Genomic DNA, 13,795 nt, shown 5'->3' on the forward strand with positions numbered 1-13,795 from the left:
AAGTTCGTTCTTTTTAGTCTCTTTCTTTACCCTTTGTGCCAAAGTTCATCCACATAGGTACAAAATTCCTTTCTAGGGTTCATAAGTACCTTTTGTACCAAACTTCGTCGAATTTTGACTTCCGAGCATATTTCGACAAATAGAAACTCAAAATTCGTCATTTTTGGACTCTTTCTTCATCTTTTGGTCCAAAGTTCATTCATACAGGTGCAAAATTCCTGTCCAATGTTCGCAAGTAACTTTTAAACCAAACTTTGACCAAATTTGGAATGAGAGCACATTTCGACATGTAGAAACCCAAAGTTCGTCCTTTTTCGAACTATTTCTTGACCTTTTGTGTCAAAGTTCGTCCACATAGGTACAAAACTCCTCTTCAGGGTTCATAAGTATCTTTTGAACCAAACTTCGTCCAAATTTGGACTTGGAGCACAAATAAGTAGAAACACAAAGTTCATCCTTTTTTGTCTCTTTCAAGGCCTTTGTGCCAAAGTTCATGCACATAGGTACAAAATTCCATTATGGGTTTCATAAGTACCTTTTAAACCAAACTTTTACAAAATTTGGACTGAGAGCATATTTCAACAAGTAGAAACCCAAAGTTTATCTTTTTTGAACTCTTTCTTGAACTTTTGTGTCAAAGTTCGTCCAGACAGGTACAAAACTCCTCTTAAGGATTCATACGTATATTTTTAATGAAACATCGTCCAAATTTGGACTTGGAGCACATTCAACAAGTAGAAACCAAAATTTCGTCATTTTCATATTCTTTCTTGACATTTTGTGCCAAGGTCATCCACAAAAGTACGAAACTCCTCTCCAGGGTATAAGTATCTTTAGAACCAAACTTCTTAAAAATTGAGACTTGGAGCACATTTCGACGAGTAGAAACCCAAAGCTCGTCCTTTTCGGACTATTTCTTGACCTTTTGTGTCAAAGTTCATCCACACAGGTACGAAACTCCTCTCCACGGTTCATAGGTATCTTTTGAACAAAACTTCATCAAAATTTGGACTCTGAGAACATTTCGACAAGTAGAAACCCAAAGTTCGTCCTTTTCGGAATCTTTCTTGACATTTTGTTCCAAGTTTCATCCACATAGGTAAAAACTCCTTTCCAGAGTTCATTTACCTTTTGGACTCTTTCTATGTAGACTTCGACATGTAGAAACCCAAAGTTCGTCCTTTATGGACTCTTTCTTGACCGTTTGTATCTAAGTTTATCCACACTGGTACACAACTTTTTTTCAGGGTTCATAAGTATCTTTTGAAGCAAACTTCTTCCAAATTTTGACTTGGAGGACATTTCAACAAGTAGAAACCCAAAGCTCGTCCTTTTTATTTTGTTTCTTTTACTCCTTGTGCCAAAGTTCGTCCCTATGGTACAAAATTTCTTTCTAGGGTTCATAAGTACCTTTTAAATGAAACTTCATCTAAATTTTGACTTGGAGCATATTTTGACAAGTAAAAACCCAAAATTCGTCATTTTTGGACTCTTTCTTGACCTTTTGGCCCAAAGTTCATCCATACATGTACAAAACTCCTATCCAGGGTTCATAAGTAACTTTTAAACAAGGAGGATCCCACAGCCTAGGATCAAGGCATCACAACAACAAAGCACAAACAAAAGAAGTCTAAACAGAAACCACAGAACAAAGCCAAACAGAAACTAAGCAAAACGACACCAGGGCAAGAGAATCAAGAAACAAAAGAAACCCCATAAACATGGGATAACATAAGAACAAAGAACAACAGAAAGAGCTGAAGAAAGAAAAAACATGATGATGATGAGTTAAATCAAACCAAGAAGGTCAACTCGCCATGAAGCAGCACGAGCACGAACCAAAGAAATGATATGGTGGAACAGAGTTAGCGTTGTCCTGGGATGATCCCCATGAAGTGATTCTGCTCCTGCCATGAAGTAGATAGATGCACACCAGAAGACTCGAAATAGCTTACTACGCACCCCCCTTACCAGACCCCACACGACACAACCAAGTCAACTCGACATCCCAACCCGTCACCTGATGAGACGATCCCATCTGACACAGAACACCCAACCACACCTCTCTCCCAAAGTCACACCCAAAAAATAAATGGTCCTAAGACTCCACACCACCCACACATAGGAGACACCCCCCTTAGAAGACACATCCCTCGTTCAATCCCTCGTACCCAACCGATCCCTCACGATTAACCAAGCACAAAATGAGTGACGCAGAATACCAACCCCCGACCACAGAAGACATGCCCAATACACACTAGGACGACGAGGACGTATACTCTCCCACACACTAGCAATAGAAAATCGACCACTAGCACTTGGAACCCACACCAAGTAATCTTTCCCACTCAACCTAGGCTCCACTGCCTTAATCAAACCTCAGATCTCGAGCAACTCCCATGATACTGTAGGCCACCTCCACCCTCCCTCACCATCCATAAACTTCGATAAACGTGCCTCCAACCTACTAGCTGCATCATAAACGGAGACCCATACGTCGCCAAAATTCCACCTCGTAGAAACCAAGGGTGCCACCAAACAAAACAAGATATCCCGTCGCCTACCATTAAACGAACTAGATGTTTGAATTTATCTCTACACTGCAAGCACCAAGACCTCCCTACTTCACTCCTCTCACACAGTACATACGCCTCCATCCACGCCACCCACAAAGAACCAGACTTAACTAAAAGAAGCCAAAACAGCTTCATAATAGCATCCTGAATCCAAGAAGCTACATAAGTAACACCCAAACCTCCCTCACCCTTCGGCAAGCACACCGCAACCTACACACTGCCTCGACTCTCCACACTACCCTTCCATAAAAGCCTCCTCAAAAGACGATCCACCTCATGAGTGACACACGCAGGCAATACGAAGATGCTGCACCAAAACACCTGAAAGGGCTGTAAGACAGACCTAACGAGCTGTAACCTTCTAGCAAAAGAGAGGGACCGAGTTGCGCAGCATCTAATACGAGCTGTAATTCTCTGGATCAGGGGGGCCAAAATCCACAGCCTTCAATCGACCAGCCAGTTATTCCTAAATTGGGTAGGCGTGAATTCCGTCTTGCACCCTATGTCCCCAGCTATCTACTTGGTCTTACCCCTAAAATGGGAGGCTTATTAAGTCGACGCTGTTGAGCCAACCCTCACCCACAAATCTAATGGTAATCCTAAATAAACAGGAGATCATAGTTAGCTCAAGATTAAGATCGACTTACCTAGGTCATCTAAGCAGAATAGTCAATCTTAAACAATAAACAACATTATATATTAAGAGTGACTTATTTCTTGGTTCGATCTTATGCAAACTCATTGCATAGGACACCCCCACTCCTCATGAACGAATCTATATCACTTCGTTTGTAGTATCTTTACAACAACTTGTAACAACTACAGAGTAGGCCGCATCCAATAGTGTTACCAGAATAAGGCATCCAACCTTAATCATATAATGTAGACCGTTTTGGTTATTTCTTCGAACTTGATCCATTTTTATGTCTCTGCATAAAGTTCAAGTATTAGCCATGGATCTTAGTTTATTGGATTTAGATTTTATGAATGTAATTATTAGATTCAACATCTTTATCGATAATAGAATATGTTCAATTTTACAAATCGTGAGTTTTAGGACATACAACCCAACAAAAATTCCTTTCTAGGGTTCATAAGTACCATTTGAACCAAACCTTGTCCAAATTTTGACATGAAGCGCATTTTCACAAGTAGAAACCCTAAGTTCATCATTCTTGTACTCTTTCTTGACTTTTTGGTCTAGTTCATCCATACACGTACAAAACACCTATCCAGGGTTCATAAGTAACATTTAAACCAAATTTTGATTGAGAGCACATTTCAACATGTAGAAACCCAAAGTTCGTCCTTGCGGACACTTTCTTTACCTTTTGTGTCAAAATTCGTCCACACACTCCAGGGTTCATAAGTATCTTTTGAACCAAACGTCGTCCAAATTTGGACTTGAAGCACATTTCAACAAGTACAAACCCAAACAATCCTTTTCAGACTCTTTCTTGATATTTTATGCCAAGGTTCATCCACACAAGTACAAAACTCCTTTCCAGTTTTCATCAGTACCTTTTGAACCAAAATTCGTCCAAATTTGGAATTAGAGTAGATTTCGACATGTCGAAACCTAAAGTTCGTCCTTTTAAGACTCTTTCTTGACTTTTTGTGTAAGTTCATCCACATTGGTACAAAACTCCTCTCTAGATTTCATAAGTATCTTCTAAACCAAACTTCGTCGAGATTTTGACTTGGAGCACATTTCGACAAGTAGAAACCAAAAGTTCGGCATTTTTGGTCTCTTTATTGACCTTTTGGTCCAAAGTTCATCCATACAGTTACAAAACTTCTGTCTAGGCTTCATAAGTAACTTTTAAACCAAACTTCGACCAAATTTGGATTGAGAGCACATTTTGACATGTAGAAACCCAAAGTTCGTCCTTTTCAGACTCTTTCTGGACCTTTTGTGTCAAAGTTCATCCACACAGGTACAAAACTCTTCTCCAGGGTTCATAAGTATCTTTTGAACCAAACTTCATCCAAAATTTGGACTTGGAGCACATTTGGACAAATAGAAACCCAAAGTTCATCATTTTCGGACTTTCTTGCCCTTTTGTGTCTAAGTTCGTCCACATTGGTACAAAACTCCTCTCCAGGGTTCATAAGTATCTTTTGAACCAAACTTCTTCCAAATTTGTACCTGGAGCACATTTCCACAAGTAGAAACCCAAAGTTCGTCCTTTCCAACTCTTTCTTGACCTTTTGTTCCAAAGTTCGTTCATATAGGTACAAAATTCTTTTCTAGGGTTCATAAGTACCTTTTAAACTAAACTTCATCCAAATTTTGACTTGGAGCACATTTTGACAAGTAGAAACCAAAAGTTCGCCATTTTTTACTCTTTCTTGACCTTTTGGCCAAAGTTCATCCATACAGGTACAAAACTCCTTCAATCGTTCATAAGTAACTTTTAAAACAAACTTCATTCAAATTTGGACTTGAAGCACATTTCGACATGTAGAAACCCATAATTCGCCCTTTTTAGTCTCTTGCTTTACCCTTTATTCCAAAGTCTGTCCAAATAGGTACAAAATTCCTTTCTAGGGTTCATAAATATCTTTTGAACCAAACTTCGTTCATATTTTGGAGCACATTTCGACAAGTAGAAACCCAAAGTTCATCATTTTTGGACTTTTTCTTGACCTTTTTGTCCAAAGTTCATCCATATAGGTACAAACTCCTGGCAGGGTTCATAAGTAACTTTTAAACAAAACTTCGTCCAAATTTGGATTAAGAGCACATTTCGACACATAGAAACCAAAGTTCGTCCTTTGCGGACTCTTTCTATACCTTTGTGTCAAAGTTCGTCCACACAGGTACAAAACTTCTTTCTAGGGTTCATAAGTATCTTTTGAACAAAGTTCTTCAACATTTGGACTTGGAGCACATTTCGACAAGTCAAAACTCAAAGTTTGTCCTTTTTAGTCTATTTCTTTAACCATTGTGCCAAAACAGATACAAAATTGCTTTCTACTAGGGTTCATAAGTACCTTTTGAACAAAACTTCATCCAAATATTGACTTTAAGCACATTTTGACAAGTAGAAACCAAAAGTTCGTCATTTTTGACCTTGTAGATCTTTTGATCCAAAGTTCATCCATACAGGTACAAAAATCATGTCCATGGTTAATAAGTAACTTTTAAACAAAACTTCATCCAAATATTGGACTGATAGCACATTTCAACATGTAGAAACCCACAGGTACAAAAGTAACTTTTATACACAGGTACAAAACTCATGTCCATGGTTAATAAGTAACTTTTAAACAAAACCCACAGGATTCTTTATGTACCTTTTGTGTCAAAGTTCGTCTACACAGGTACAAAACTCCTCTCTAGGGTTCATAAGTATCTTTTGAACCAAACATTGTATAAATTTGGACTTGGAGCACATTTCGACAAGTAGAAACCCAAAGTTCGTCCTTTGCGGACTCTTTCTTGCCTTTTTGGGTCAAAATTCGTTCACACAGATACAAAACTCCTCACCAGGGTTCATAAGTATCTTTTTGTAGGGTTTTATGTCCTAAAACTCGTGGTTTGTAAACAATAGAACTTATTATGAAGATTCAATAAATAGTCGAAATGATCAATAAATAGAACTTAAACCAAAAGCCCCTTGACTATTACATGAGTACTTGAACTTTATGTGGAGACATACATGTGGATCAGGTTCGAGTAAATAGTCGAAATGATCTATAGTATATGAATAAGATTTGGTGCCTTATTCTGGTAACACTATTGGATGTGGCCTACTCTGTAGTTGTTACATAGAGTTGTAAAGTGCTACAAACGTAGTGATCCTAATTCGTGCATGTTATAACATGAGGAGTGGGGGTGTCCTGTGTAAATGAGTTTTATACAAGATCGGCCCACGAAACCAGTCACTTTTACTTTATAACACTGTTTATTGTTTAAGACTGACTATTTCAAAGTGATGACCTAGGTAACTTGACCTTAATCCTTAGTTAACTATGAACTCCTGTTTGTTCGGGATTATCCTTTGATCTACAAACAGTGAGAGTAGACCAACTTCTCTGCTCAATAAGCCTCCCAATTTGGGGATAAGACCAGATAAATAGCTGGGAACATAGGGTACGGAATTCACTCCTACCTAATTAGGGTAAGTAGAGAGGTTGTTCCCTTTAAGTGCTAATTTTGGGTTTTGAACAAGAGGCCTCACCCTTTCATTGGCTTGAGAGGGATTTGATTTGTTGATTGGATCACAAATCAATTGTTCATTAGAGGATCAGTGGGACTTAAGAAATAAGAGGTAATTTCGGGGGTAAAACAGAGATTCAACCCAGTCATTATTACGAGCAACCTGTGAAGGGTTAACTTACTAATCATGGTTATATCGAGTGGACATAATATATGTACAGTGAGGGGAGTTCAGCTATGGGCTTTAGTGAAATCACCCATTAGTTAACGAATGAGGGTTAGTTCGATCTAATGAGTTTAGCCGATTAATCTAGGATCGTTGGAGCCCATGATCTGTAGGTCCACGAGGTCCCCCTACTAGCTCGTAAATGGATTAGCTTTAGAATAGCATGATAAGTTAATTTGAAACGTTCAAATTAGAATTAAACAAAATTGGAGAATTAATATTTAAATATGATTTAAATATTTGAAGATGGAATTGTGTAAAAATTAATTTAATATTTGATATTAAATTAATTAGAATTATTTAAATTGTTTAAATAATTATTTATTAATTTTATTAAGAAAATTAATTTATGAAAATAATTTTGTAAAATTAATAATATTTTCAATTTTATAAGATAAATTGATTTGTGAAATCAATTTTGATAAATTGAAAAAGAAAGGAAAAACCCAAAATGGAAAATAAGCATTTTCCATTAACTTCTCAAGTAGCTTACTAACAACCTACTTCAAGCTTCATTTACTCCAATCATGAGCTGCATCTCATGCAGCAAATCTCTTTGCATGAGTGTCTCCAATATATTGAAGAGGTTGGAGTTTTTTTATGCAAGGCAACTGAAAGAATTTATCTGAAAAATTCGAGAGAAGAAAGGTGTTCTTCATTTGGGTTGCAGCTGTGAGCTTGTCTCTGAATTTCCTTAATTCAGGCTTATTTTGAGTCCTACAACTCAATCTAGAGCACCAAGAGAATAGTAAGAAAGATCTTGGCATGGTCTACAATAAGATTCAGAGGAGATTTGCAGCTGGAATTCAAGCTTTGAGGAAGTTTTACAAAGATATGTCACGAAACCCATTTATTTCTGCTGAAGCATATTTTCTTTTCTGCTAAAATTAATGAATTAGAGTGCTTATAGATCCTAGTCACTTCCGCTGCATGATGGTACATTCCAACACTTTTGAACCAAACTTCATCCAAAATTGGACTTCGATCACATTTTGACAAATAGAAACAAAATGTTCATCCTTTTTTGTCTCTTTCTTTACCCTTTGTGCAAAAAATTCGTCCTTTGCAGACTCTTTCTTGACCTTTTGTGTCAAAGTTTGTCTGCACAGATACAAAACTCCTCTCCAGGGTTCACAAGTATCTTTTTAATCAAACATCGTCCAAATTTGGACTTGGAGCACATTTCGACAACTAGAAACCCAAGGTTAGTCTTTTTCGGACTCTTTCTTGAAATTTTGCACCAAGGGTCATCCACACACGTACAAAACTAATTTCCAAGGTTCATAAGTACCTTTTGAACCAAACTTCATCCAAATTTGGTATTATAGCAATTTTCGACGTGTAGAAACCCAAACTTCATCCTTTTCAGACTCTTTCTTGACCTTTTGTGTCTAAATTCATCCACATTGGTACAAAACTCCTCTCTAGGGTTCATAAGTATCTTTTGAACCAAACTTCGTCCAAATTTGTACTTGGAGCACATTTCCATAAGTAGAAACCCAAAGTTCGTCCTTTTTAGTCTCTTTAAATTCTTTATGGCAAAGTTTGTTCACATAGGTACAAAATTATTTTCTAGGGTTCTTAAGTTCCTTTTGAACAAAACTTCATCCAAATTTTTGCTTGGAGCACATTTCGACAAGTAGAAACTAAAAGTTCGTCATTTGTTTTACTCTTTCTTGACCTTTTGGTACAAAGTTCATCCATACAAGTACAAAACTCTTGTTCAGGGTACATAAGTAAGTTTTAAACAAAACTTTGTCCAAATTTGGACTGAGAGTACATTTCGACACGAAACCCAAAGTTCGTCCTTTGCGGACTCTTTCTTGACTTTTTGGTCCAAACTTCATCCATACAGGTACAAAACTCTTTCCATCGTTCTAAACCAAACTTCATCAAAATTGGACTTGGAGCACATTTCGACAAGTAGAAACCCATAGTTCGCCCTTTTTAGTCTCTTTCTTTACCCTTTGTGCCAAAGTACGTCCACATAAGTACAAAATTCCTTTCTAGGGTTCATAAATACCTTTTGAACCAAACTTCATCCATATTTTGACTTGGAGCATATTTCGACAAATAGAAACCCAAAGTTCATCATTTTTTACTCTTTAGACCTTTTTGTGCAAAGTTCATCTATACACTACAAAACTCTTGCCAAGGGTTCATAAGTAACTTTTAAACAAAACTTCGTCCAAATTTGGACTGAGGGCACATTTCGACACATAGAAACCCAAAGTTTGTCCTTTGTGTACTCTTTTAGTACCTTTTGTATCAAAGTTCGTCCACACAGGTACAAAACTCCTCTCACGAGTTCATAAGTATCTTTTGAACCAAACTTCAACATTTGGACTTGGAGCACATTTTGACAAGTAAAAACCCAAAGTTCTTCCTTTTTAGTCTCTTTCTTTACGCATTGTGCCAAAGTTTGTTCACATAGGTACAAAATTCCTTTCTACGGTTCATAAGTACCTTTTGAACAAAATTCATCCAAATTTTGACTTGGAGTACATTTCGATGAGTAGAAACCAAAAGTTCGTCATTTTTTGGACTATTTCTTGACCTTTTGGTCCAAAGTTCATCCATACAAGTAAACTCCTGTCCATGGTTCATAAGTAACTTTTAAACAAAACGTCGTCCAAATTTGGATTGATAGAATATTTCAACACGTAGAAAGCCAAAGTTTGTACTTTGCGGACTCTTTCTGTACCTTTTGTATCAAAGTTCGTCCACACAGGTACAAAATTCCTCACCAGGGTTCATAAGTATCTTTTGAACCAAACTTCGTCCAAATTTGGACTTAGATTACATTTTGACAAGTGGAAACAAAAACTTCGTCCTTTTTTGCCTCTTTCTTTAACCCTTTGTACCAAAGTTCATTCACATAGGTACAAAATTCCATTATAGGGTTCATAAATTTACTCTTTTGACTGAGAGCACATTTCGACACGTAGAAACAAAATGTTCGTTCCTTTGTGGACTCTTTCTTGACCTTTTGTGTCAAAGTTCATCCGCACAGATACAAAACTCCTGTCCAGAGTTCATAAGTATCTTTTTAACCAAACTTCGTCCACACAAGCACGAAACTCCTCTCAGGGTTCATAAGTATCTTTTGAACCAAACGTCGTTCAAATTTGGACTTGGAGCACATTTCGACAAGTAGAAACCCAGAGTTCATGATTTTCAGACTTATTCTTGACATTTGTACCAAGGTTCATCCACACAAGTAGAAACTCCTTTTCAGGGTTCATAAGTACCATTTGAACCAAAGGTCGTCCAAATTTGGAACTTTTAAACCAAAGCATGACCAAATTCTGACTGAGAGCACATTTCGATAAGTAGAAACACGAAGTTCGTCCATTTCAGACTCTTTCTTGACATTTTGTGCTAAGGTTCATCCACACAGGTACAAAACTCCTCTCCAGGATCCATAATTACCATTTGAACAAAAGTTCGTCCTTTTCAGAATCTTTATTGATTTTTTATGTCTAAGTTAGTCCACACTAGTACAAAACTCCTCTCAAAAGTTCATATGTATCTTTTGAACCAAATTTCTTCCAAATTTGGACTTAGAGCACCTTTCGATAGGTAGAAACCCAAAGTTCATCATTCTTAGTCTCTTTCTTTACCCTTTGTGACAATGTTCGTCCATATAGGTACATAATTTCTTTCTAAGGTTCATAAGTACATTTTGAACCAGTCGCTCAAATTTTGACTTGGATCACATTTCGACAAGTAGAAACCCAAAGTTCTTCTTTTTTGGAATCTCTCTTGACCTTTTGATCTTGTTCATCCATACATGTACAAAACTATTGTCCAGCATTCATAAGTATCTTTTAAACCAAACTTCGGCCTTTTCGGCCTTTTTCATTGACATTGTGTCCTAAGGTTCATCCACATAGGTAAAAACTCCTTTCTAGGGTTCATAATACCTTTTGATCAGAAGTTCGACCAAATTTGGACTGAGAGCACATTTTGACATGTAGAAACCCAAACTTCGGCCTTTTCGGACTCTTTCATTGACATTGTGTCCCAAGGTTCATCCACACAGGTAAAAACTTCTTTCTAGGGTTCATAAATACCTTTTGAACCAAAGTTCATCATTTTTGGACTCTTTCTTGACCTTTTGTATATAAGTTAATTCAAACTGTGCAAAACTCCTTTCCAGGGTTCATAAGTATCTTTTGAACCAAACTTCGTCCAAATTTGGACTTGGAGCACATTTCGACAAGGAGAAACCCAAAGTTCGTCCTTTTTCATCTCTTGCTTTACCATTTGTGCCAAAGTTGACACATAGGAACAAAATTCCTCTCTAGGGTTCATAAGTAACTTTTGAACCAAACTTCGTCCAAATTTTGACTTGGAGCACATTTCGACGAGTAGAAACTCAAAATTCGTCATTCTTTGACTCTTTCTTGACCTTTTGGTTCAAAGTTCATCCACACAAGTACAAAACTCATGTCCAGGGTTCATAAGTAACTTTTAAACTAAACTTCGACAAAATTTGGACTGAGAGCACATTTTGACACATAGAAACCCGAAGTTTGTCCTAATTTGGAATTATAACAGACTTCGATATGTAGAAACCCAAAATTCCTCCTAATTCATGTAATTAATATTTAAATCAATATTTGAATATTATAAACTCTCCAATTTCGTTTAATTTTAACAAATTAAACGTTAATTATATAAAATATAATTAAACAAACCGTAATTTGATTTGGAATTTATTCAAACTCAAAACTCTAATTTCAATATGAACATTTTCAAATTAGAATTCAAATTGATATCATTCCAAATTCACTCATTTATTAATTCAAGGTGTTCATGTTTTATGAGCAAGTAGAGGGACCTTATGGACCTACAGATATAAGCTCCAACGATTAAGGTTAATTGGCTAAACTCTGTAGACCGAATTAATTAGTACTCGTTAACTATCAAATCATACCACTATAGCTTGATAGTTGCACTCTCCTCACTGTATATATATTTGTGTCCACATGATATAACCATAACTAGTAAGTCGACCCTTCACAGGTTGTTCGTAGTAACGGCTAGGTCAATATGCTGTTTTACCAGATATTACGTCTTGTTTCATAAGTTCCTACTGATCCTCTAATGAAAATTGGTTTATGATCCAATCACTAAACCGGATCCCTCTTGGACCAATGAGAGGGTGGGGCCCCTTGTTCAAGATCTGGATTCAGTACTTAAGAGAACAACCTTTTTCCTATTAATAAATCGGGTAGGCATGAATTCCGTCTTGCACCCTATGTCCCCAGCTATCTACCTGGTTTTACCCCTGAAATGAGAGGCTTATTAAGCCGACATTGTTGAGCCAACCCTCACCCATGGTACCCTGAGGATCGTAAGGTCGAGTTAGTGGCTTTCTTGCTATAGAAAGGGGCTGAGAAGTGGTGGAAAGTGATAGAGGCCAGAAGGAATAGGTCGGAAACTATGACTTGGTCTGAGTTTAGGCAAGTATTTGAGGATAAATACTACCCTAGTGCTTTTAAAGAAGCGAAGAGGGAGGAGTTTCTTAGGCTAACTCAGGGAGTGATGACGGTTGCTGAGTATGAGCAAAGATTTACTGAGTTATCTCAGTATGACTTTCCGATCATTGCGGAAGAGAAGGAGAGGTGTAGGAGATTTAAGAATGGCCAGAGAAGAAAGATACGTACACCCGTTACCTCTACATCCAATTGGGTGAATTTCACTCAGTTAGTTGAGACCACTATCCGAGTAGAGTACAATGTAGCGAGGGAAAATATACTCCAGCCAGGTGAAGGACAGTTTAAGATGCCTGGAGAAACAAGAAGTAAGAGATTTAGACCCCCGTTCTCTGAACAGTCAGGTATGAGTAGTTTTGGAGGTACGAGCCAACAAGGTTCAAGTCGAAAGAGGTCAAGACCTGCAGCTAGACCGAGTGGTAAATCAATATCAGGTCGTGCTAGTGAGTCGGTAACTAGTACAGGAAGGAGACTACTTTGTGTAAACTGTGGTAGACCCCATATATAAGTATGTTATGGAAACAGGAATGTGTGCTTCCCGTGTGGACAAGCAAGGCATTTCAAGAGAGATTGTCCTCAGCTAGGTCATGGAGTATAGAGTTAGCAAAGAGGAGTTACCTAGACTATAGACCAACTCAGAGCGATCGGAACTAGAGGTGAAGGATCTGGTGCAACTAAGCAGAAAAGGGTAGCTGGACGACCCCAACAGCAACACCAATAGCAGCAGCAGCAGGAAGCGGAAGAAGCTCCAGATGTCGTAACTGGTACGATAGCTTTATGTAATCAATCCGCTTATGCATTATTTGATCCTGGTGCTACGCACTCATTCATATCTACCATTTGTGCATTATATATAGATAGAGTGCCTGAGCGTATGAATGAGGATTTTTTTATCTCTACGCCTGTAGGAGATACTCTAGTTGTACATGAGTATTACAGGAATTGTGAAGTAATTCTTGGAAATCAGAGTTTATGGGTTGACTTGATTCCATTAAAATTACTAGAGTTTGATATTATCTTAGGTATGGATTTCCTAAGTAAACACTATGCCACTATGGATTGTTTTAGAAGAGAAATAGTGTTTTTAACAAGGTGAAAAAGAAATAACCCTGGTAGGAAGTAAAAGAATACTTTCAGGAAGCTGCTGAGTAAGGGATGCAAAGCCTATTTAGCCTATGTAGCAGTTTCACAGATAAGAAACTGAGACCTGAGGATGGACCTGTTGTACAAGAATTCTTAGATGTGTTCCCTGAAGACTTACCAGGCTTACCACCTGACAAAGAAATAGAATTTACTATTGAGTTAGTTCTAGGTACAACACCTA

Source organism: Benincasa hispida, chromosome 1, assembly GCF_027475165.1.
Source record: "Benincasa hispida cultivar pf3 chromosome 1, pf3_genome.v1.1, whole genome shotgun sequence".
NCBI classification, from domain to species: domain Eukaryota; kingdom Viridiplantae; phylum Streptophyta; class Magnoliopsida; order Cucurbitales; family Cucurbitaceae; genus Benincasa; species Benincasa hispida.